This window comes from Stenella coeruleoalba (genome assembly GCF_951394435.1).
Source record: "Stenella coeruleoalba genome assembly, chromosome: 2".
NCBI lineage: Eukaryota > Metazoa > Chordata > Mammalia > Artiodactyla > Delphinidae > Stenella > Stenella coeruleoalba.
Window position 1 is genome coordinate 89,815,853 of NC_137147.1, and position 24,465 is coordinate 89,840,317.

General features: G+C 43.4%; 1 protein-coding gene across 3 annotated transcripts in view; it reads left to right on the forward strand.

The window, feature by feature from the left end:
• Positions 1–24,465, forward strand: part of SEMA6D (semaphorin 6D) — a 578,468-nt gene that overhangs the window by 371,502 nt on the left and 182,501 nt on the right. The window lies entirely within an intron of this gene.

Below are 24,465 nucleotides of genomic sequence, written 5' to 3' on the forward strand. Positions count from 1 at the left end.
GGCATTGTCATCTTAGATTTCTACACCCAACGCTCAAGAACTCGGCTCTGGTGTCAAGCAAACTGGGCTTAAATTCTGGTTCCACCAATGACATTGTTTGACTCTAGGGAGGTCACTTGACTTTTATCATCTGTAAAGATGGGAAGAGTGATAGTGTGTATCCCAGTGGGGCTGCTGTTAATTGGTGAAATGATGAGCCTGAGGTCTGTAGTGTGGTGCATTAGAGCTCTGTAGCTGCTAATTATCTGAATTATTAAGCAAGAATCGATGGACCTTGCAGGTTGATGTACAATGAAACAATTATTGAACAACATCTAAGTTCTTTTGGATAGAGACTAATCTCATCCTCAGGGCCCTGGTGTCTCCCGGTTGCCCCACAATGTTAAGAATGATCGATATTCAAAAAGTAGTTTTGGTTTGGTGTTATTTTGGATCTGAATACTTTAATCTACCCAGGAAATGACAGATCATAATTTAGTTTGGCTAAATCCTGGTTCAAATTGTAAAATCCAAAGAAATTCTTAGCTTCTTGACAAGCAAACATGACATTAAAAATATGATGCCAGATTGCTTCTTGAATGAAAGGACTTTCAAATGGTGTTTGCTAAGCTGTATCTATGAAGTGAAACCAGATCTGATGATCAGATCACTGAGCTGATGGAAACAAGGGCGCTGCAGAAACAATTGTCATTATATTCATTGAAAGAAATTAATCATATCAATTATGTAGTAATGTACTTCACTCTATCTCTTAATTCTGTAATTCTTTTGAGGGTGCTGAAAGAGGATCAGAGTATGCATAGCTTTCTTCCAACACGCAGCCTTTCTTAAATAGAGAATATTATAAAGCTGCTGGGCAGGCAGGGGGTGGAAATAAGGTCATTAAGAGATTCAAGACCGTCTTAGCTGAAGTTTCAGCAAAGCCCAGATGTGGAGTGGGCTAAAGGAACCCAGGCTAGAGGGCATGGGAAGGTGCAGGAAGGTGGAGGCTGGCTAGTATAAGATGTGGGCGCTCTTGCACTAAGGGATTTGAGGTGACATCCAGGAGGTGTCATAAAGACATCAGTAAACATTGTGGTATCTCACCTTTGTAGGTGTAGAAGCTGGATGAGGGATATGCAGATTTACAGATTAACAGAAGGAAACACGTTGTAGATACTTTCTATATATTATTTAAATAAATGCATACTGTCTTTTCTGTCTTCCAGTTTTTCCAGTCTGGCTCCGTAAGGAGCCATGATAGAGGAAATTCTGGATTTACCCAAAGGAGACAAATTTTTTAAATGACAGAATGGTACACACTGCTATTCCTTTAAACTACAAGTTTCTACCAGCATTACTAATTGACCATGATTTATTAAAAAAGAAAAAAACCTATCAGTAACCAATGGATTGTCTGTATTTATTTTAATTTTGACTGAAACCCACCCTTTGTAATGTTTAGAGTCTAGTTTAGAATTTACCCTTTAAAAGGCAGAGTAATGGAGATATAGATCTGAGATAAAGAGAAACTAAAATGATTTGTTAAGACCATGGTCCAAATGCTGCTGAATTCAGCACATCTTCCCATCACAGGTATAGGAGGCCAAGGGATAAATACCTGCGAACGGGGACTAATGCAGGCCCAGGCTCCAAGGCAAGCCCCCAAGTGTAGCTTCAGACAAAAAGTGAAGATGATGATGATGAGTGCAGTTAAGAGGTAGGGCAAGACGGTCTAATCATCTCCCCACTTTTGATGAATTTCTCTCAGACCTTGGGCCTGCTGACATCCACAGATGGCCCCAGGTAAAGACTCCCTTTGTCTGAGTCTCACTCGTTACTAGGCTGAGAGGCTATGTGACTGCATTGAATCGCCCTGTTCGTGGGCCAGCGGTCACTGGGGTGTTCTTTCTGCTGGCACATCTAGGATTGAATTAGAGGACTCTTAAGGCCTCTTACAGTCCTGTGATTCTCAGACTTCTCTTTTCAAATTCTTACTCCCTGGGCCTGGGCTAGCACCAGCAGAATACTTTCAGGCAGGGCTTTCTCTGGCTTGGTAGAAAGAACTAATACGCTTTAATTCTCTCTGCGTTCAGACTAAGTCATCCAAGCCTTTTCTGCATTGCTTATCAATCCAGAGCAAAACGAGCTCATGTGGTTCTCAGATCTGAGGTTAGATGTCCCCTTTGGTTTCTGAGCTCTCATTGCCTGCGATCGTATTTTATGTGCACGTACATTTGTGTACTTACAGAAGTACATCTCGGTATTTCTCCACACGTGGAATGCTTGCTGTTCTCCACAGAAGAAACCCGCTGTCAGCAAAAGCATTAATTGTGTTTCTGTTTATGCTTCTCTTCCCCAAGCTAGGGTTTTTGTTTGAGTAAGAATTTGTGCCTTAATTATAAACATTAGTAGGTGAAAAATGTTTGCATTTCCCAAATATATATTCTGTTTCACAATCTTTATAGCAGAACATCAGGCTCATGAAATATATTTCCCTGAATATTTTTTTTCTCCTTTCCCCAGATATTTTCACTTCAACAGCCAGGGTGAAGAAAGTTATACAAGCACATGGGTTCACCCTAGCAATCATCATTAATCTTTGCTTTCCTCATCTTTGTTTACTATAAGACGGAGTTAAAGTGTATCTGGACTTTCTCAAATTTTTCTACAGCAATGCTTCACATTTCTGAAAAAGTCACTTTCAGCAAAAATGGTAGGAAAGGAACATGGTTGCATGAGTGTTTCTGAGAAAAAGACAAAGATAATTTGCAAGTGATAGAAAGCTGGTATTTATGGTGTTCAGGATATTTTTGAAGCTGGGGCATAAGCATCTCTAATTCACTGGAAGAGGCAGTGGGTTGTCGTAGAATTATGTCCCTCCCTTCCGGGATTGAAGGTGCCCTGGGGAAGCAGTCTTATGCCTCACAGTTCAGAGAGGATGGGGGTAGGCAGGGAGGAGTGTGAGAGGGAACTGGACAGTGATTGAAGAATGATGGCTAAAATTAGTTCTTGCTTCCCCTCCCTCACCGTTAGCAGACTGTCTGCTTCTCCAGCTGGCTTCTCTTGAAGTCAAAAAGTTAACCTTTTATCTGCCTTGGCAAGGACAAAGCATGTTCTACTCTTGCCTGTCAATGCGGTTTGAGTTTTTAAAATGTGAGAGGAAAGATATGTGTAAAAACTGTCTTATTGATTTTTCCTTTCAGAATGGGTGTAAGGAAGAAAATCCAACTGCCAAATATATGAATATGGTATTTTCATGTTTAATACGTCGATAATAGCCAAATTTCTTGAGACTTTTATAGATGATAGCAGTGTTTTAAGCACTTTGCAAGCATTTATGTAATTTTTTTCCTGAACGTAACCCTCTGAGAGGAGCATTATATCCCTAATTTATAATGAAGAAAGTGAGCACGGGGGTGACTTGCCCATTGTCTTAGTCAGTTTGGGCTGCTGTAACGAAACTCCACAGACTAGGTGGCTTGCATACAGTAGAAAGTTATTTGGCACTGTTCTAGAGGCTGGATGTCTGAGACCAGGGTACCAGCATGGTCAGGTGAGGGTCCTCTGGTGGGTCACAGACTTCTAGTTGTATCCTCACATAGTGGAAAGAGTGAGGGAGCTCTCTGGGGTCTCTTTTGTAAGAGCATTAATCTCATTCATGAAGATGCCGCCCTCATGACCGTGTCACCTCCCAAAGGCTCCACCTACTAACACCATCACCTTTGGGGTATAGGATTTCAACTTAAGAATTGTGGGGGGACACAAATATTGATATAGCATCCATGGTTTCCTAACTAGTAAATGGTGGGACTGGAGTCTCCTTACTCCAGATCCTATGCCCTTTAACCACGCTAGTGATCTATCTCAATTAAGGAAATGAGACCTATTGAAGGAATGGGTATAGAAAGTGAGCTTACATTGCATGGAGTAACTGCACAGGAAATATCTGTTGAGTAAAATCTGCCCTTGTTCCGACCATGAGGCAAATCACTTCTTGGCCTCTGGCTCTTCCTCATACTTCTGTCCCTCAGATTGTGTGTGTGCGTGTGTGTGTGTGTGTGTGTGTGTATTCAGTAAAATCTAAAAGATCTAAACTAAATTACATGTACATGATCTATGTATAATAGAAAATCAACTCACAGGGAATACTCAACATATAATAAGACTTCTATATCTTTGCAACCATGGGTTCAAGGATACTTGTCAATGTAAAATCTAAAAAGAACAGAAACTAGTCAGTGAAAAACAGAAAAATGTATGCCACCTAGGCCCCATTTTTTTCCCACCTCTGCGTTTAGAGGTAACCCTGCTGGTCAGAGTATTTTGTGACTCTTGGGAAGATGTTTGCTCACTGTAGTGCACACATGAAGCTCCTCAGGGACTTGCTGAAGACACAGACTCCACGGCCTCACCTCTGAGAGTGGGACTCTCTAGGTCTGGCATGGGGCTCCAGACATCTGCATTCTTAATGAGCACCAACCCTTGAGAAATATGGATCTTGTTCACTGAGGAAATGCCCTAAGTTAAGAAGGGCTGCTCTGTTTCCTCTCCCAAGACAGGAAGGCAAGTCCCTGTACTTTGCTTCATAAAACCACATGTATCATTCTGCTGGTATTAAATAAAATTTTCACTGCATTCATTTTGCTTGGTAAGTGGCATGTGACTACAGTACATAGTAATTACATGTTCCTGAAGACTACTTGGTAATTTGCACTTAATAAGACCAAAAATAATTACCCTGTACTCCAATCTAGAAAACGTAAATAATCGTAAATATATGGTACTCACCATGTAATTACTTTGCCACTCCACTCAACTCCCCATAAGATTGAGCAGTTACTGAGGAAGTAAAGAATCATAACAGAATATTCCCTGTTTTGCCTGATAAACTACAGTAGCTCAACCACAGCATTTGCATTTGCAGGCACATTTTCTTAGGTTCAGAATTTAAATCAGAAAAATTCAGAAGAAAGATCATTCCTTAGCTCTTTGGGGGCTTTCTGATTTGACCTTTTACTTGGTAGCGCTAGACAGTTTCCCTGAAATTCGAACAATTTTCAAACCCTTTAGGAATATGACATAACCTACCTGTCTAGGATGACCTTTCAAAGCCACTTCTAATTCTGTTCTCTGACTTAGTAGAAGAGTGATTAAATTTTAGGTCTGAGACACACATATGGAGAGGAGGGACAGAAGTTAGTGTTTCCCAGCAAATTTGCCTGCTAGACTTGAAGCTTCTTTCATTCCTAATGGAGTGAATTCCAGGAACCTTTCCACATAACATAGGGCTCTGTGTAGTGTTTCTAGGTCCATAGTTCTGCACTGACTCTTCAAAATAATTCATCATTAGAATCGTGTATTTGTAATGGATAGAAGGAGCCTTAGAGATCTTTCATGACTACAAAGGTGGAGGGACCTATGTGGATATCATAACCATTTGTAGTAATTTAGGCTTTAGGGGTTTTTTTGTTTCCATTTTTGTGTTTGTCTTCAGAGAACACAGGCCCCCTATCCGCAACACAGCAATTTTGAAACCCCTCTGGTCGTACTGTTACCTCCTCACCACCATACCAATGTGGACCGCTGTAACCCTTGAAAGGGTCTCACTAGTATGTGGGGAGAGAAGAAAATTGAAGAAAGATTCATTCAACAAATATTAATTGAAAGCCTGCTATATTCCACGCTGTTTAGATGATGGAAATATAGCAATGAATCAACAGACAAGTTCCCTGATCTTACGGAGCTTAAATTCTAGTGAGTGGAGCAAACAAATACTATCAGATCTCCTATAATGCTTATTTTGAAAACGAGAATATGTTCCAACCTGATTGATATGTTAGGGAATAACTTAAGCACAATTCGAATTTCATGTTTGCTGACGCCTGATTTCACCTGGGAGAAACACTAGAATGCAGAAAGGGGCACCAAGGTGAACCAAGTCACATAGGAATACGTAAAATGGACATGTACATGCAACTCAAACATCTACCAGCTACCTCAACTCTCTGAGTGCGCTATGAGCTGCATCTGGTGTTAACAGCTGTCCATAACCCTCCTACCACCACTTCACAATAACTCACAATCTGCAGTCCACTCCATCCCCACTCTACAAGCGAACTGCTGGTCTTTTTCAAGATAAAGTGGCATTTATTGTAGTATTTATGTATATCTCGACAAGTAAACATATATAACACTGTGCTGCCGTGTTTATTGTTTCCATGTTTTTAAAATATGTCACTGATGAAGTTTTCGAGTGTTGGGCTCCCAATCCCATTTCCTCCGTAGCTCCATGGTTTATAGTATGTAATTTCATACAACACGGTGATTCTTAGGAATGCATATGTCACACTGTAGCAGAACTATTTGTAAACAAGCAAACTGTCAAAGAAGATCATTCCAGGTAATGGTAAGTGCTTTGAAAAAATTCAGTCAAGGAATGTGGTTGAGAGTGTTGGGATGAAATGGGGAGGCACTTCGTTAGATTGATGACCATGGAAACCTCTCTGGGAAGGTCACATTCGAACTGACGCTTGAATAACATGAAGAAGTCAGTTCATGCACAAAAAAGAAAACCTGGGGTAACAGCATTCCTTGTGAAGAGGTGTGAGGATGGGGGTCATGGAGGGCAGAGAGTTTTGGGGAGGGGGTTTGTGCAAAGCAGGAATAAGTTTCGTGTGTTAGAGGAACAAAGAGAACCAGAGCAAGAAATAGAGAGGTGGGGAAAGTAGCTGGACCCCAAATCACCTAGACATAATAGGATATTGTAAGTCATTGGAATTTTCATTAGGGGATTTTTCACTACTGATAGAAGAACCCACTCCATTTACAGATGAAGATGAGGTCTGGAGAGTTTACACTTCTTATGCAAAGTTACCTTAACAGCTAAAACCTAGGTCTCACATCTTTTGGCATGGGAATAGACGTACATATGGAGCTGTCCCTAGATGAGTCCTTCATTTGAACTCTGCGGAAGAAGATATTGGTTGGGAAATTTTCCCAGAGCGCCCCCAAACAGATTCTGGATCCATTGACTGCTTTCTCAAGCACGATGATATTGGGAAGAAGTCCAGTTTAACCAGGTTATATCCAGTGTCCTGTTTCACGCCACTGGTGAAAGGAAAATAGATCAGACAAAATGTCAACTAAGCCATCCTAGATGACAGCAAGATTTGTAAGGCAGCCAGTCTCGCTCAGCGCAACTGCCAGAGCCCAGATCTACCCACACTCTTACGAAACCTAACGACGCAGTTAGTGCACGTCGGGACTGCTCTGTTCTCCTGCTAACTGACATCAGACGTGAGGCATGAGAATTTCCTGACAGCAGATTACAAGGCACAGCAACGAGTCACTGGAAGAAGCTGTAGGATTTCTCTTCCTAGATGGAGGGACACGTTTGTTATCAAAGCCAGTCAGAAGACCGAAGAATAAATTTAACCTGACAATAGGCTAAATGCCACAGGGTAAATGCCTTCGCCCAAAGCAGCCCATTTGGGGTTTTGCTCTCTGCCAAGCAGAAGAGCAAGAGCTCTGGCAAGAGCTGCTCAGTCTCCCTTGCGGGTCAGAGCAGGTAGCCCCGGTGTGCGTCGCCCGGGGTCTTGAGCTCCCTGCCCTGCCTGCTTCCTGCAGTCCCGCCTTCCCTCTCCAGTCTCCGCTGCTCTTTCAGATCTTCTTTCCTCTAGAAGTCTAGGGAGGGGAGGGTGGTGAGTGATGAGATGCTAAGCAGATCTGTGACCCTCGGGCTAAACTTCAAAGCATTTCTTCCCACCCTGACCCTCAGCCTGTCGGCTTCTTGAAGGCAGGGCAGGATACACCTGGGATACCTGCTCTCAACTAGACTAGTTCTCCACCACCTCATTCCACATTGACATAATCCAGAGTCCTTTCTGCAGACACTGCTGTACCTTTATACTTTCCCCAAGGTTTCATTCACCAAAAAATATTACCAAGGCCCCCACTCCCAGGGTGCCAGGAGGCAGGGCAAGTCCCCAGGCATTAATTAAATCAACATATTTACTGAGTGCTTAATCTGAGCTATGCACTGTTCTAGGTGCTAGAAGTTCACCTGTGAAGAGCAGACATCTGTCCTGCGCTTCTGGACCTTCTGCTAGAATGTGAGTCCCTTTGGCAATATATCTCAAGGGTGAGCCTAAGACCACCTCCTCAGAGGCTGCCTTGATACTTGTTAAAATGTGAATTCCAAGACCCCCTCCAGACTTCCTTCAGGAAGACAGAGTTTCCAGGAATGGAGCCTTGGAATCTGTACTTTTTCAGGCTTCCCCTGAGATTCTTCTATAAACTAAAATTTAAGAACTACTGCTTCAACGAATGAAGGACTGTAGCTGGAAGAGGTTCTTTCCCATCCTTACAGTCTGGCTGGAGAGCAGATCTTCTATTGAGACCCTTCAAGAATGTTCTCTCTGGTGACTCCTTGCCTTCTAGGTACATAGGGCTAGAAGTTATTTGGGTCCTGGATTGGAGGGTGCCCAGGAAGCTCTCATACCAGCCATAGGCCTCCAAGAATCATGGATTTGGTCAAGATTGCTTCCTTTGTGCCCAGGCGTGGTCCTCCTATAAAATCAGATACTCCTAGGCATGGCATGGTGACAAATAATGGCTAGTTATTTCTACCTTGGTGTAGATAAGCGTTCCATATCCCTGTTGTTGATGATAGCCAGCAGGGAGCATGTCCAAACGGGCATTTGTCCCAGGACATGTCAGCAAGTGGCATGCCAGTCTTCTGGGAAAGGTGAAACGAGGCAGCTGTGACAGCATGAGGGCTTAGGGTGTCCAGATGAGAAGGGGAGGAGGGGAACGAGGAGGCAGAAAGTGTCAGGAGGGCAGAGAGGTGCCCGGGAAGGCTGAGTTCTCCTTCACACCTTTGCCTGCAGCCTGATCTGCTTCAGCTCCGTTTTCCTTTAGGACACACAACAAGCAGATGCACTCCCCCTTGACGTTCTTCCGCTGTGGTTCTCTGCGACTCACCCATAGCACTGATCCCTTCTGCCTGGCTTGGGGGAATTTAGGTTTGTGTCTTATCCGCACCCACACGCATGAGTATCACGTACACTTGTCCTAGACCCCCTACCCTTGTCTGTAAACCTCTTGCAGGCAGGGCAGTGTCCACACGTTACTCACTTTACCACCCCCCACACCACCTAACAGCACTTGCATGTGGGATGTGCTGAGTAAATATTTGTCGAAAGAATGAATGAACGCAAACTGAAGGGATGGAAATTTACAGAGGTCAGCGCTGGCTCTGCCTGAGTTATTCAGCCCCGGCATAGCATGCCATGCAAATAGCCACTTCGTACTCGTTTTTGATGATCATGAAAGTAATAATGAAACCCTTCAAGGGATGACTGAGGATAAGGCTCATTATTGTTTGTGTCTTTTCTTTTAATTAGTAAATTTATTTATTTTTGGCTGCATTGGGTCTTTGTTGCTGTGCGCAGGCTTTCTCGAGTTGCGGCGAGCGGGGCCTCCTCTTCGTTGTGGTGCGCGGGCTTCTCATTCTGGTGGCTTCTCTTGTTGCAGAGCAGGACTCTAGGCACAGGGGCTTCAGTAGTGGTGGCACGTGGGCTCAGTAGTTGTGGCTCGCGGGCTTTAGAGCGCAGGCTCAGTAGTTGTGGCACACGGACTTACTTGCTCCGTGGCATGTGGGATCTTCCTGGACCAGGGCTCAAACCCATGTCCCCTGCACTGGCAGGTGGATTCTTAACCACTGCGCCACCAGGAAGTCCCTGTTTGTGTCTTTTGTTGTAAGCTGCCTCAAATCTTTTATAGAAAAAGGCAGGGTATAAATAATAAATAAGTAAGTGGATAGGGCTTTAACCCCCTGAGGCTGCTCCATACTTTTCAGTCCCTCTCATACCTCCAGAACAAAGCAGCCTTCTGGGGATGGGAGGTGAAGAGAATTATTTCTGTTCATCCAACAAATGAGTTTTGAAAGCCATACCATGCTTCTCCTAAGCAATAACCTTGCTCCAGTGTTTCTAGACAGAGGAACTCCTTGAGGTCTTTTTCAAGGCTATGATCCTTGATCCTGCTCAGAATCGGTGGGGATATTAAGTAATATTGATAAAGTCCCACAAGCACCGGAGATTTAGTGAATATATGCAGGCAGTGGGTTTCTGTCATTTCTCTGTCTGTCTTAATATACCAGCATCTGGTAAAATTGCTTTAAACGCTTTGTTTGGCGTCTGTTTATGTCAGATCAGATCTTCTCCTAACACCCAAATGAAACCTGATGTGACCTCGCATAATGTAGTAGATGTGTCACCTTGTAGCAAACCCTGAACAAAGGTCTTACTTGATTTTTAAAGGCATCAAAATGGGAATTATTTATGATCAGATTTCCCTTTCCTAAGCATTTTGCTTCTGGCGGTAGCTAAATTATACCAGCTGATTAAAATAGGCAATCAATGCTGCCTGTCGGAGGTGTCTTAACTTGCTGTATATACTTTTGGTAAATATCACAACATTGTTTTAATCTGTAAATTGGATTTGTCAGGTCTGATTCATTTAAATGGCTCACGCACCCCAAATTCTCTCTGACAGCCCCAATGTGGGAGCCTGTCCTCATCGTGAAAAGGTAATATTGCCCGGGGCTTTTTGCTAGCTTAATAGAGGCAAGAACATTGTGTAGCAAGAAATCAGAGAAAGACAGACCGCCTTTCCTATAACAGGTTTCTGCAAGCATCCAACACCTCAGCCATGCAGCATCTTTTCACAGAAATTGAGAGACTTCTGACTGAGGTAGGGGAGAGACCAAAAATATATTGTTTATACCAATAATCCTATTGATAACAGTAACAAAAAGCTATCCATCAGTTGCCATGTGCTATGCTCTGCTCTAAGTAGTTTATAAAAATGAATTATCCTATTCAATCCCTACAGTAACCAAGTAAAGTAAGTATTGTTTTATACTTGCAGAAGCTTAAGTTGAGAAACTTGCTCAAGACCTAACTGGCTCCAGCCTGCAGCCCTACCCACCAGGCACACAACCTCTCTATGTGGAGTTATTATGATTGATTGACTTTTGAAGGAAAGATGGGGCCAAGAGGGGACCCTTTGTTCAGGATTATATTCCTATGGTTCCCCAAATCTTGTAATGCCTACTTAGTTAGCCTATTATTTTACATTTCTCAGGCTTTTTAAAAGGACCTTACTCTTAATATTTGTTGATTAGAAAAATAACAAAAGGCATCTTGTAAATGAGTTAATTATATTCCATTCATCATGGCTTCTTTGGATGTATTTGCGATACATCCTTTATTTAGTATATAGACAATGCTTAGTGAGCATAAGAATTCAGGTGCCTTGGGGCTTCCCTGGTGACGCAGTGGTTGAGAGTCCGCCTGCCGATGCAGGGGACGCGGGTTCGTGCCCCGGTCAGGGAAGATCCCACATGCCGCGGAGCGGCTGGGCCCGTGAGCCATGGCCGCTGAGCCTGCGCGCCGGGAGCCTGTGCTCCACAACGGGAGAGGCCACAACAGTGAGAGGCCCACGTACCACAAAAATAAATAAAATAATTAATTTTAAAAAACAAATTTAAGAATTCAGGTGCCTCTTGCAAGAAATGATAGGGGTTCATTACAAGATAAAACTAGCACTCTAATTTAGAAAATACAATAAGAATGCTAGGGAAAATTCCAAGAACATAGAAATCAAAGTCTTGGTTAGGGTACTAACCCAGTGCAGCCAAGGTTAACAAGGCAGTTAACCTCAATGAGCCTAATTTACTTATTTTTCCAAAGGAATAGCATTTACCTACCTCCCAGATTGGCCGGGAAAACCAAATATAGCCATCTCTGTGAAAGTGCTTTTATTCGTTGTAAAGTATTACACAAATGCAGTAAATACAAGGGGGTTGCATTATCCAAATGTTCTGATATCCAGTCATTGTATAAACAAGTTTTACTTTGGGAAGATAAAACCACTTTTAAACCAACACCATCTTAAGTTGGAGTTCTGTGAGCAAAGCTTCCTGTATGCCCCGGCAGCTGGCTCATAGTAACAGTCCTTTGCCAAATGAAATGTATTTTCTTCAATGAAAAATCCTACAGAACAGATGCATTCACAAGCCCCCCAACTCTGCAGCCATCAATTGGTAAAGAAAACTCTGTTCTGCTACTTGTTTTGTGCTAGGACTGTATTTAAGAGGAGGTCAAGATTCTCAAAATGATACTTGACAGGTTTTTTACAAGCGCTGCCCGTGTGTGTGTGTGTGTGTGTGTGTGTGTGTGTGTGTGTGTGTGTGTTTATTCTCTTCTCCCCAGGGTGCTTCCAGGGGGTTGGAAAAGCTGCAGGAGGGGTGGGCTGGAGATGGAAATCTCTGGGTGATCTGGGTTTGAGGGTGAGGAAGAGCAGAAGACGATGGCAGGGGCTTCCCTGGTGGCGCAGTGGTTGAGAGTCCGCCTGCCGATGCAGGGTACGCGGGTTCGTGCCCTGGTCCGGGAAGATCCCACATGCCGCGGAGCGGCTGAGCCTGTGAGCCATGGCCTGAGCCTGCACGTCCGGAGCCTGTGCTCCGCAACGGGAGAGGCCACAACAGTGAGAGGCCCGCGTACCGCAAAAAAAGAAAAAAAAAGAAGGCGATGGCAATACAGGGGCAACAGACAGGGAGAAGGGGCTTTGGCACTTCTGGATGGGCGACCATGGGAGGAAGCTCCTCACTACAGGTGGAGGAGCAGAGACGAGAAGGCAGGATGGCTGGGAGTGGGGAAGGGCCCTGGATACAGGACTCTGTCTGTCCTGCCTCACCCCACCGCTCACCTGGCTCCATCCTGGGTTATTTTTTGTTTTGTTTTGTTTTGTTTTTGCCTCACCACTTGGCTTTTGGGATCTTAGTTCCCCGACCAGGGATTGAACCTGGGCCCCTGTATCCACTGCAGTGGAAACGCAGAGTCCTAACCACTGGACCACCAGGGAAACCCTGTCCTGGGTTTTTCAAGTAGACTCATCACCTGGTCTTCACTCCTTCCATCCAGACATTTCTGGTCTTCTCTTTCCTCTCTCCACCTTACACCCTTGCAGACTTGAGGATCCACACACTAGACCCTGCTGGCAGCATTCCAGACCTCTCTGAAAAGCACCATTTGTTGGAAAATGAAGAGACCTAAATATATCTTCTACAAAAAATGTCAGTCTTCAATATTGTGAGCCTCACACTTTGTTTAAGCACAGAGAAGAAAGCAGGCTACTGAATGGCATATAAAAAAAAATTCTGCCTTCAGTGCCCTGGAGCTGGGTTGGCAAACTTTTCATGCAAAATGCAAGGTAGTAAATATTTTAGACTTTGCAGGTCATATGGTCTCTGTCACAGCTAATCTATTCTGTCACTGTGAGCAGTCATAGACAATGTGAGTGAGGCTGTGTTCTGATAACACTTTGTTTACAATAGTTGGTGGGCTCCGAGTTTGCTGCCCACTGCTCTGACAACTTCTTTTTTTAAATGAGGTGGCACTTTGGCATCTTGGTGAATTATAGAATGCCTGGAGCTCCCCACCCTTCTCCGTTGCCACTGGAGTGAGCTTGCTGTTAGTAGCTCAGTGAGAGCTGAGTTGGCAAGGTTGATTTACTCAGGCAGATGTGTTCCCTCTGAAAACAGTGGTTGGGAAGTTGCACGTGTGCATCTACTTCCATAGGAAAGCCCTGAAGAAGGCTAACTGGACGCCTGGCTGATGAAGACATTCTCCCGCCGCCTATGGAAAGACTGAGCTAAAGAGGCCCCTTCTCCCCTCTTCCTCCCCTCATCTAACACACACTCCCAGTCCTTTGGGTGGGGGTCAGCCTGCTGGAAGGATCCCCCAAAGGACCCCAGCCGTAACCCCAATTAAGTGTCTCCTTTCACTCTCCAAGGTTTCCTTCCACCCGACCTTTCATCTCCAGGGCATCTGAGGAGATGAGGCTTCCTCCCAGAAGCAGGCGAGGCTTGTCTTTCCCGGGGACATTTCCTTTTCCGAGAGGAGCAATGAACTCCAATGAAACTCCAGCAGAGCCAGCTGTCGAGGGGGCAGAATTTCTGCCTGTTCTCTTCTCTACCCCAGTCCTTCACGGAAGAGTTTGCTCCCTCCACTAACTTCAGGGGAGTCGAATCCTCAGGACCCACCTGTCCACCGCCTGCTCCACCCCTGCTTTTCCTCTCTTGTAAGCCACTCTCCTCTGGCTTGGTACACAAACAGTCATCTCTGGCGAGCAGTTTTGAGTTAGCACAGGAACTGCACGTTTCTGCAGTCCCAGATCACACACTAGAGATGGCAGAGAGCCTCCCCTGCCAGCATCTGCCAGCGTGGTGTGAAGACCCACATCTGGATGCTGTCTGAGAGCCTGCGCCTCCGAGGTAGCTCTGCCTGGGAAGGAGAGTTGGGTCCCTAGAGGAATTTAGAAAGTGGGGTAGGGGCTAAGCAGGCCGGTACAATTAGACACGACCAGTATTTCCCAGACAGCAGAGACTTATAGCCTCCTAATAGCAAGCAAAGAGCAGAAGAAGGGACTTGTTAGCGGTGAGTTAAATCGATAGCTAGTGGGAAGCAGCCGCATAGCACAGGGAGATCAGCTCAGTGTTCTGTGACCACCTAGAGGGGTGGGATAGGGAGGGTGGGAGGGAGACGCAAGAGGGAGGGGATATGGGGATATATGTGTATGTATAGCTGATTCACTTTGTTATACAGCAGAAACTAACACACCATTGTAAAGCAATTAGACTCCAATAAAGATGTTAAAAAGAAAAATGATGGTTCTCAATAGGGGGTGATTTGGCAATGTCTGGAGACATTGTTTTGGCTGTCACAACCCTGGGCAGGGGGCCGTACTTATAGCATCTTGTGGGTAGAGGACAGGGTGACTTGTCCTACATCCTCCAGTGCACAGGACAGACTCCCATAGCAAAGATCTGCCTGGCCCCAAATGTCAGTAATGCCAATGTTGAGAAATGCTGAATTAGAGGTGTCTCTTGTTCAGAACAGCTCTGCACTGTCCGTGGTGAAATGACCTCGTGAGTGGATGGGCTGGATAGTCATATGAGGGTCCCTGTGGGCAGGCTTCCCGCAGGGTGTGAGGGTGGCCAGACAGACGAGGACCCCGCGCCCACCTGGGTTGTGCAGTAGAAGCGGGCAGATGGGTGGGAGGCAGTTTCATGGCTCCTGCCCCCAGGCTGAGCTGGGTGTCCCTCCCTGCTTTGTTTCCTTCTATCTGCGGAGCCTTGCCTTTATCAAGGCTTTACGCTTTGACCCTCTGGCCTCAATACCCAAGGTAGGAGCCCCCGTGCAAGGGCCCCACTTTATTTCTGAAACACCCGTAGGTGAGGGAGCATACCTTGCCCGGCTATTCTGCGTGAAGAGGGAGCTGCAGGGAGGAGAGGCTGGCTCTGGCCCTGTCAGAGTCTCCTGATCCTACCAACTCCGAGCCTGGACTCTTCCCTGGGCTCTGTAGAGGCAGCAGGTGTCACTATTTCAGTGGTTCTCTCCTCAGCCTCCTCCCGGGTTCTCTGCTGGTGTTTTTGCTTCCTCTTTCAATCTAATTCCACCTGCCTTGCATCTTTAAGAAATGCTTCAAGATTCTGGTCTGCCGAGGTCACCCTTTGTTTTTCGGGGGTTTGATGAATTTATTCTTGCATACAAATTTCTTTGGTCATTTTGATAGACTTCACTGAGGAAGGGAGGTAGATGTACAGGTATACCTTGTTTTATTGCACTTTGCAGATCCTGCTTTTTTTTTTTCTTTTTTCCTTCCTTTTTGCGGTACGCGAGCCTCTCACTGCTGTGGCCTCTCCCGTTGAGGAGCACAGGCTCCGGACGCGCAGTCTCAGCGGCCGTGGCTCACAGGCCCAGCCACTCCGCGGCATGTGGGATCTTCCCGGACCTGGGAACGAACCTGTGTCCCCTGCATTGGCAGGCGGACTCTCAACCACTGCGCCACCAGGGAAGCCCAGATCCTGCATTTTTTAAGGGTGTTACTATTCTCACATTTTGCAGGTTGACTATGTTCAGCTGAGTGGTTCTAGACTGGGGTCTGTTATGAGCTGAATTTTGTCCCTTAAAAACATACGTTGAAGTCCTAACCCCCAGTACCTAGAATGTGACCTTACTTAGAAATAGGAACTTTATAGATATAACTAGTTAAGATGAGGTCATCCTGGGGTAGAGTGAGCTGCTCATTCAAAATGACTGGTGTCCTTAGAAAACACACAGGGAGAACACCATGTGATGACAGAGGCAGGGACTGGAGTGATGCAGCTGCAATTCAAGGAGTGACAAGGATTGATCAATGCCCATGCAGCCCCCACCAGAAGCTAGGACAAGGCAAACAAGGATTCTTCCCAGAGTCTCAGAGGGAGCATGGACCTGCCAACACCTTCATTTCAGACTTCCAGCCTCCAGAACTATGAGACAGTAAACTTCTGGTGTTTTAAGCTACTCAGTTTGTGGTACTTTGTTACAGCAGCCCTCAGAAACTAATACAGTATCTCTCATATGGTTGAAGTCACGTCTTGACTGGGGCTGGAACCAACTGAAGTTTCTCTTGGGCTGAATGTCCAAGAGGGCTCCTCACCCACATGGCAGGTACTCACCTGGGTTGATGGGAACTTCTGGGGGCTGGACGGGCATTGTTCTCTCTCTCTCCACACCACCTCTCCATATAGCCAGTTTGGGTTTCCTACCAGCACAGCAATCTCAGGCTAGTTGGACTTTTTACGTGGCTACTAGCTTCCCTGCAAGCGAGTGTTCCAGGAGACCCGGGTAGAAAGGGCAAGACTTCTTTTGACCTAACCTCAGAAGTTACACAGTGTCCCTTTGCTGCATCCCTTTGCCCAAAAAGTGAGTCACAAGTCCAGCCCAGCAAGGACCTGAAGCCCAGGAGGAATGGTTCGTTGTAGGGTCATTTTTGAGAACTGACCAACACAGCACACGAGTTGGAAGCAGTTCTTTAAGGACGTTTGATTTCTAAGGAGTAGAAAGGTTTATGGAAAGTTTTCATTTGCTTTGTGATTTGAGATATCGATGGGAAAGCTATTCTAAAAGTTGAAAATATAGGAGAGAAGAGCTATGAGAGGATAGGATTCAAGATTTAGTTAGAGGGTTCAGCTTTAGACTGTGGGAGAAACACCTCTTTCATTATATCAGGAGAGAAGCAGGTGAGGATGGGTGAAGACACAGCAAATGCCTAGGTGAAGAAAGGGAGGAGGAGGTCAGTATAGAAGTTTCAGCCTGTTGGGAGAGTTCCCATGTATTGGCTTCTAGTGTCTCTCAGTCTGGAGAAGCAAGATTATCTGCTGACACTGATAAGAAATATGATAGAAGAGAGAACTTAGGGAGAATGACATTTTGAAAGAGCCACAGTGGAGAACAGGAAAGAAAACTGCATACGATCAACACACTCCAAAAGACCCCAACACCTTTTCAGATAAACTCTGCAGCGGTAGGAGTGAAATCCAGGGGGGAGCAGTTGTCTCCTGCTGTCCATGGCATTCTTGGCGACACTTTCTGAGTTTTCCAGCCCTAACAGAAGTCTCTAACATGAACTAGATATTATTTCTGAAATCAAGGTAATGGGAGCTAGAAAGATATGGTCATTGTTTCATAAGTACATTTCATTAAAAATCAGTATCTTGGGCTTCCCTGGTGGTGCAGTGGTTGAGAGTCCGCCTACCGATGCAGGGGACACAGGTTCGCGCCCCGGTCCAGGAAGATCTCACATGCCGCGGAGCAGCTGGGCCCGTGAGCCATGGCCACTGAGTCTGCGTGTCCGGAGCCTGTGCTCCGCAACGGGAGAGGCCGCAACAGTGAGAGGCCTGCGTACCACAAGAAAAAATAATAAAATAATAAAATAAAATAAAAAGTCACTTCCCCCGCCCCAAAAAAAAATCAGTATCTTTTTATTTGGTAGGCCATAAGAGAAGGGTTAGTGGGGAAGAAAAATGTTTTGAAATAGAGTTCAAGCATCTCATCCAGACATACTTCCAGAATGTCTTACCCTGTTGCTGTGGATGAATTCTCCCCATCTTTCTTCATTTTACTCAGCTGTACTTGGAGTGGGAAATCAAGACCTACGGTATGAAATTTTCTGGCTCAGACAGCACAGGTTAACTGTATCTCATCTCAAAATTGTGGTCACGTTTGGGACATTTTTCTGTGATTGACTTCCTGGGTGTGGGTGAGAGGCAGATCCATTTTTCTTTGTGTTAATTTCAGCTGTAAGTGTGACCATTTTTGTCAATGACCATGGAGTGAGTTTCTGTGATTAGTCATTTAACTGTATGATAATTGCAAGCTAAATAGAGTGTTTACAACAAACCTCTTGCTTAGGAGACAGAGACTATGTCAAAGTACAACCTATGAAAACGACATAAATAAAAATTTGCATCTAGAATAGGGCTCTTCATAAAAATTATGAAAAGATTGTGGAATTTTTTATTTGCATTGTATAGTGGCTCCATCATTGACAAATTGTAACTATAGTCCATAATATTTTACATCCAACAATTATTCATCATAACTGCATCTATATCGCTTGATTCATTCTGAAAAGTAACAATCTTGGCAATCACATTGTTTCCCTTATCTTATTAGTGACAAAGTACCATAATGAGCATAACCTTCCAGAATGGATTCACTGATCGAATAAACAAAGCTAGGTCTTGGCACAGGACAGACCATGAAACGATTGGCTTGCCCTTCTGCCTCTTCCTGAGAGCCATAACCATACCACTTCTCTCTGCTGAATGTCCTTGATTCTAACTTCGTTTGGAATTTCAGAAGCATTCATTACTCTTTGTCCCATCATTAGGCAAGAAAAGATCTCTGCCTTTAATCCAAACAGGGAATTCCATGAGAAATTCTCAAAATGAGCATTTTAATTTAAGCTCTTGTGTGTAGGCAATTGCCTGGAAAGATTTTATTTTTTAAATAATCAGAGGAAAAGCTTCACACATCAGGAGATTCTCCCTTCTTTTAAAAATCGAAGGGAAAGATTTCAGGGTGCAGTGGCGTCATAGTCAACTATGCCTGCGGGAATTTAAATTTGTCAGTGTACAGACAACATAATTCACCATCTCAAGCTCAGCAAGAGGGACAGGTGCCATTAAGTCTTACAAACTTGGAAGGATAATATTTGTTTCTCTGTAGAGCTGCAATCACTGTTACAGGACTTGTTCTGCCCAATTTCCCCACATGCAAACACATTCCTTGCTTTGAGTGTAGAAATTTCACATCTTTTGCCCTGATCTCAGGGTTTTTCTCATTTCCCTCCTCCCTCTTCTTTTGCTCTTTAAAGGCCAATACTTATTCTGAAAACACTATCCCATTTCTGAATTTAGCAGATTCAATATATCACTAACAACTAAGATGCTTCCATGTGTGTTTCTCAGGGACACCCACAGGTATATTACAATCATAACATCCTTGAGAGAATTCACAGAAAACATTAATGCATTCATGCTTTAAATTAGCCATTATCGGGTACCAATCGAACACGGACACTGTGCTAGGCCCTAGGCCTCAGGATATGAACTTATGGGCACAAAGTGGGCATTTAATGTTTACTGAATAAGTAGCAGTGCCTGCTTCCAAGAAACTCCCCATCTAATCTGGGAGGCAGATTTGTACACAGAAAATTAAAATACAATATGATGAGTATTCTAGAATAAGTAGGAATAGCTACAATGGGAGCAGAAGGGAGCGAGTAACCAAGCATGGGGAAGTGGAGAAAGGCCCCGCTGAAGTAATGTGTAGATTAGATTTTGAAAGATGAGCAGGTGTTTATCAGGTGAAAAAGAAGATTGTGTCTGAGGGCATGTGTGTGAGTGTGAGTGTGTGTGTGTAGAGGAGGGTGAACACAGACATTTCAAGCAAGGGGAACAGCATGTGTAAAAACGTGCGGGTGGAAGTGGTGTGGTAAATTCTGGAAATGGTGTTTACTGCAGCTGGGATCCTGAAGATGTCCAGGTGAGGGGGTGAGGGATAATTAAGAAGAAAGATAGGTGCAAGATAGTGAAAGACTCTGTGACCTTCATTTTGGCTTTGCAGGGGAATCAGATGATGGTCTAGTAAGAAAGAGACAACAAATCACATTTTTAAAAAGATAGCTCTGCTAGTTAGGTGGGATGGACTAAGTTGAAGAGAATCAGTGGGCATGACAGAGTTCTTTAGAAGATAGTTACAGCCGTCCAGGTGGAGTTGATGATGGCTGAAGAACTCAGAGCAGGAACCTGGTTTAGAAAACATTTCCTGAGGAACAGAGCACAGGAGTTGTGACTGAACACATGTGGTAGCAAGTCATTTGGGATCACGAGTGTAAGAGAAACATCCTAAGGTGTAGTGAGTGAAACATGAAGAGAGAAGGAGCCTGGGTTCCTAGAAGACCCCTTGGAGCAGAGTCCCCATTCCAGCCTTCGACCAGCTACCTCTGAGCAGTGTTCCTGAAAGTTTAGAAACTGGAAGTTCTGACAGCACCTGGAGGGCTGGGTGAGCCTCTGACTCAGTAGATGTGAGGATATTCTCAAGAATTTGCATTTCTTTAAAAAAAAAAAAAAAAAGAACGAAATAATGCCATTTGCAGTGACATGGATGGATCTAGAGATTGTCATACTGTGTGAAGTAAGTTAGAGAAAGACAAATATATGATATCGCTTATATGTGGAATCTAAAAAATGGTACAAATGAACTTATTTACAAAACAGAAATAGAGTCAATAGATGTAGAAAACAAACATGGTTACCAGGGGGAAAGGGGATGGGAGGGATAAATTGGGAGGTTGGATTGACATGTACACACCACTATATATAAAATAGATAACTAAGAAGGACCTACTGTACAGCACAGGGAACTCTACTCAATACTCTGTAATGACCTATATGGGCAAAGAATCTAAAAAAGAGTGGATATACGTATATGTATAACTGACCCTCTTTGCTGTTCAGCAGAAACTAATGCAACATTGTAAATCTATACTCCGATAAAAATTAATTTAAAAAATGAAAAAAAAAACCAACAACAAAAAAGAATTTGCATTCCTGACAAGGTCCCAGGTGGTGTGGATACTGCTGCCCTGGAGGTGCACTTTGAGAACCACTGCTCAGGACTATTATGTATTATGTTAGTCATTATGTATATGAGAGAAAAATCAAAGTTATCTTGTTTATGCCATTGTTATTCGGCTGTTATACCAGCCGAACCTGCCAAAGTGACCCGGAAGAGAGAGGGCCCAGGAGACGTGAGTTTCTCTGACGGGCATGGGAGGACACCATCTCCCTCATGGAGACCAAGCCTTCCTCTCCCCAGGGCTTTATTCTGAACTGGCCTGCAAGTCTTGAGCTCACTTCCAGTCCACTTAACTAATATTTCTTGAGTGTATGTCAAAGCTTCCCCTACAGTTACCATTGGGAAGTGGGGGAAGGGTGGGCCTGTTAACTATAATTGGCAGGTCAGGGTGTGGAGCCGATTAGGGAAGATTACAGATGCTCTCTGACAGTGTGCTATGCAGAATACTAGTTGTGCAGAATGTGAATAGGTACGATGTGCAAAAAATGTTTCCTGGGGTAAATAATAGTTTAAAAATCATAGATGAAATAAAGTTAACATTTCATTTATTTCAAGAGAACCCTGTATATATTATTCTCCAAGAATCTCTAAAAGGGGATTGTGCTATGAAGCACCCACCACCGCCTCGCCCTTTGGTTCTAAAACCAGGAAACCCTTTATTTAGAAGCATCTCAGGGGATGAGTGTTGTGTCAGATAAACGTAGGGAAATGCTGCCTCTGAGTTCTTTGTAGAAGAACTTTACAGCAGTAGCTCCCAAAGAGTAGATCATTGATTGGCACTGGGTCCGTGACAGTTATTTGTGAATCTGTAGCAATATGGAAAACATAAGGACACTGTAGCACTTTACAAAGTTAATGTCTTTTTCAAATTAAAAGTTATCTTTATTTTGAGACTATGTGCTTCCTATGCTTTGGGGGTTAAAACTTTCCTGTTCAGTGAAATGATGGTGGTGGGAGAGATGATCTCTTCTAAAATATTTTTATATGTTTTAAATTAAAAGTTGGCATCTTTATATCGGACCTTTTGTTTTAGCTTGATTGTATCATACTGTTCGATTCTTAGATACCATCTAGACCAAGCCCAACATTTACAGATGAAGAAAGTGAAGTTCTGAGGCTGATACAAATATGTTTATTATAATTTATGCAAACGCTGTGTGTATTGGAAATGGCCATCCCACCCTCAAGGACTTCATGGCACGTATTTGGGCACTTTGATACCTTTCATAACATTAATTATAATAGGAAGTTGAAAGGTTTGTGCTGTCACAAGCAAAGCATGAAATGTTTAATGAATTGTTGGAAAATTAGAACCAGCAGGATGCCATGTGTCCATTGCAGTATTTTGGTTCTAGGCAAATCCGAGACACATGATTGATTATGATTAATTGTATTTACTTACATAGTTCTTTTTGTGTATATTTCCATCTGCACTGAGAAGGGGTAAAAATTAAGCAGATACCTGGCGATTATTCAAGATCATAGCTAAAATTTTCCATTAATCTTTCAGATCACCCCCATTTATAAAATAATCCTAAAGTTAATCTCTGCATGAAAGCTCCTTTACCTAGAAAAATGAAAGGATTGGACTAATTTTTCTTCTGAAATCCTTCCAGCTATAAATTTCAAGGATTCTATGATTTAACTGGAGTTAAACAATAAATAAGGGCCATGTTAATTAGAGTCTTTATTACCTAAACTTCCTCCTTTTTCAGTGATTTATAGGTTACCACAGGAAAATAATGCTTAAGGCAGGTCAGTTATCTATTTGGAAATCATAAAGGAGAAGGAAAAACGTTTGCAAGTAAAGAACACATTGTACTTATATATTGTATACTATTTTTCAAACTTAAACATTTATTATGTATTCTGAGATGGGATATCCATATAATAGACTTACCCACCCAAAGCTTGGCACTTGGCACAGACTGAGATGACTTTTCCTATCTTCCTAAGTCTGTGTTTCTCCAAATGACCATCTGATCAAAGTCACCTGGAAAGTTACTGAAAATAAACATTCCTGGGCACTAACCCTTTAGAGATGCAGATTTAGTAGAGCTGGGTTAGAGCTCAGGAATCTGCATTTTTAATAAGCTCCGCTAAGGGACGCTCATGCACACTTAAATTTAAAAACCACTTTCCCTACAATATAACTTATTGTGCCAGGGACATGATACTTCCAGATGCCCAAACAATAAATAGTAGAACAGGGTCAGAGTAAAAGGGGATTCATGTGACTAAGTCCTGAGAGTTCTTCTTACTTTATTCTCGCCAGTGGCAAGGAATTAGCTGCTGCTCTGTTTCACCCCCTGTCTTATCTGAAAGATCAACAGATTTTCCCACTGGAAGAAGCCTCTTCCTGAAAGTAGCTTTGAAGTCAGTATGGAAGTGAGGGTGGAGGGAAGCAGCAGAGGTTGTGGATTTATTGGGGAAGTACCTTGATTTTTTTTTTCTCAAAAAAAAATTGAAGGAAACTAAGGGAAACTTAGGGAAACTAAGGTGATAGTATAACCTATACAGATGAATTTAGATGTCATCATGTAAGTACATTTCCAATGAAGATAAAGCACCAGTACACACTTGACAATCCAGTACGACTTAAAACATATACATAAGATTTTAAATATATAGGAATTTCAATATGCCTTCAGACCTTGCTTTTCCTATTTTCTTCCATTTTTGAAGTTCACTGTATTCTTGAATGTTGATTTTCTTTTCTTGTTTAAATCCAGTCCACTACTGTGTACAAAGTGCTGTTTCTGCCCTAAGGCTAAGAATGTTCTAGGTGAACTAATCAAACAATTTTTGCCCATTAAGAAAGAGCACTAAAATAAAAAGAATGCTAACCTTTTGATTGATTTGGTACCTGTTTGCTAAATACTTTTTTTTTTTAGTGGTACAACACCAAGAGGAGAAGCAGTCTCATACCTTAAGGAGAGGAAAACTCCCAGGCCCCAGGGAACTGTGTGACATTTGGGGAAAATTTTTCAAATCCTGGAGTATTGATTAACCTTAACGTAACTTGGTGGTAGGGGTGTTATTTTTAATTAGGTCTTTCTAGCCCAAGTTGGAAGATACACATATTTAAAATGTAAAATAAATGTTTCTGCAAAGCAAACTGAGAAAAAGACGTGTTGTTCAGCTTAACTGAACACCTAACTCAGCGACAGCTTTTGTACAATGCTCTTCAAAATACCTTCCTTCCATTTTCAGACTCTTAGGCTTGTAGAATTGATGGAGTTAACTGATTTATCGTGTAGGCTGTGGAGCATCCAACTTGTTATTTCCAGGTTTGGGGTGTTATATGGCTGAACCTGTTGGTCGTGTGTTCTTTTCTAGCGTAACCGTTAAATTAGAGCAGTTCATGAAGAAAAATGACACACGATGTTGAATTTCATGAAATAGGATGTCTCAGCACAAAGAAAATTTTTTCTCATCTGTGGAG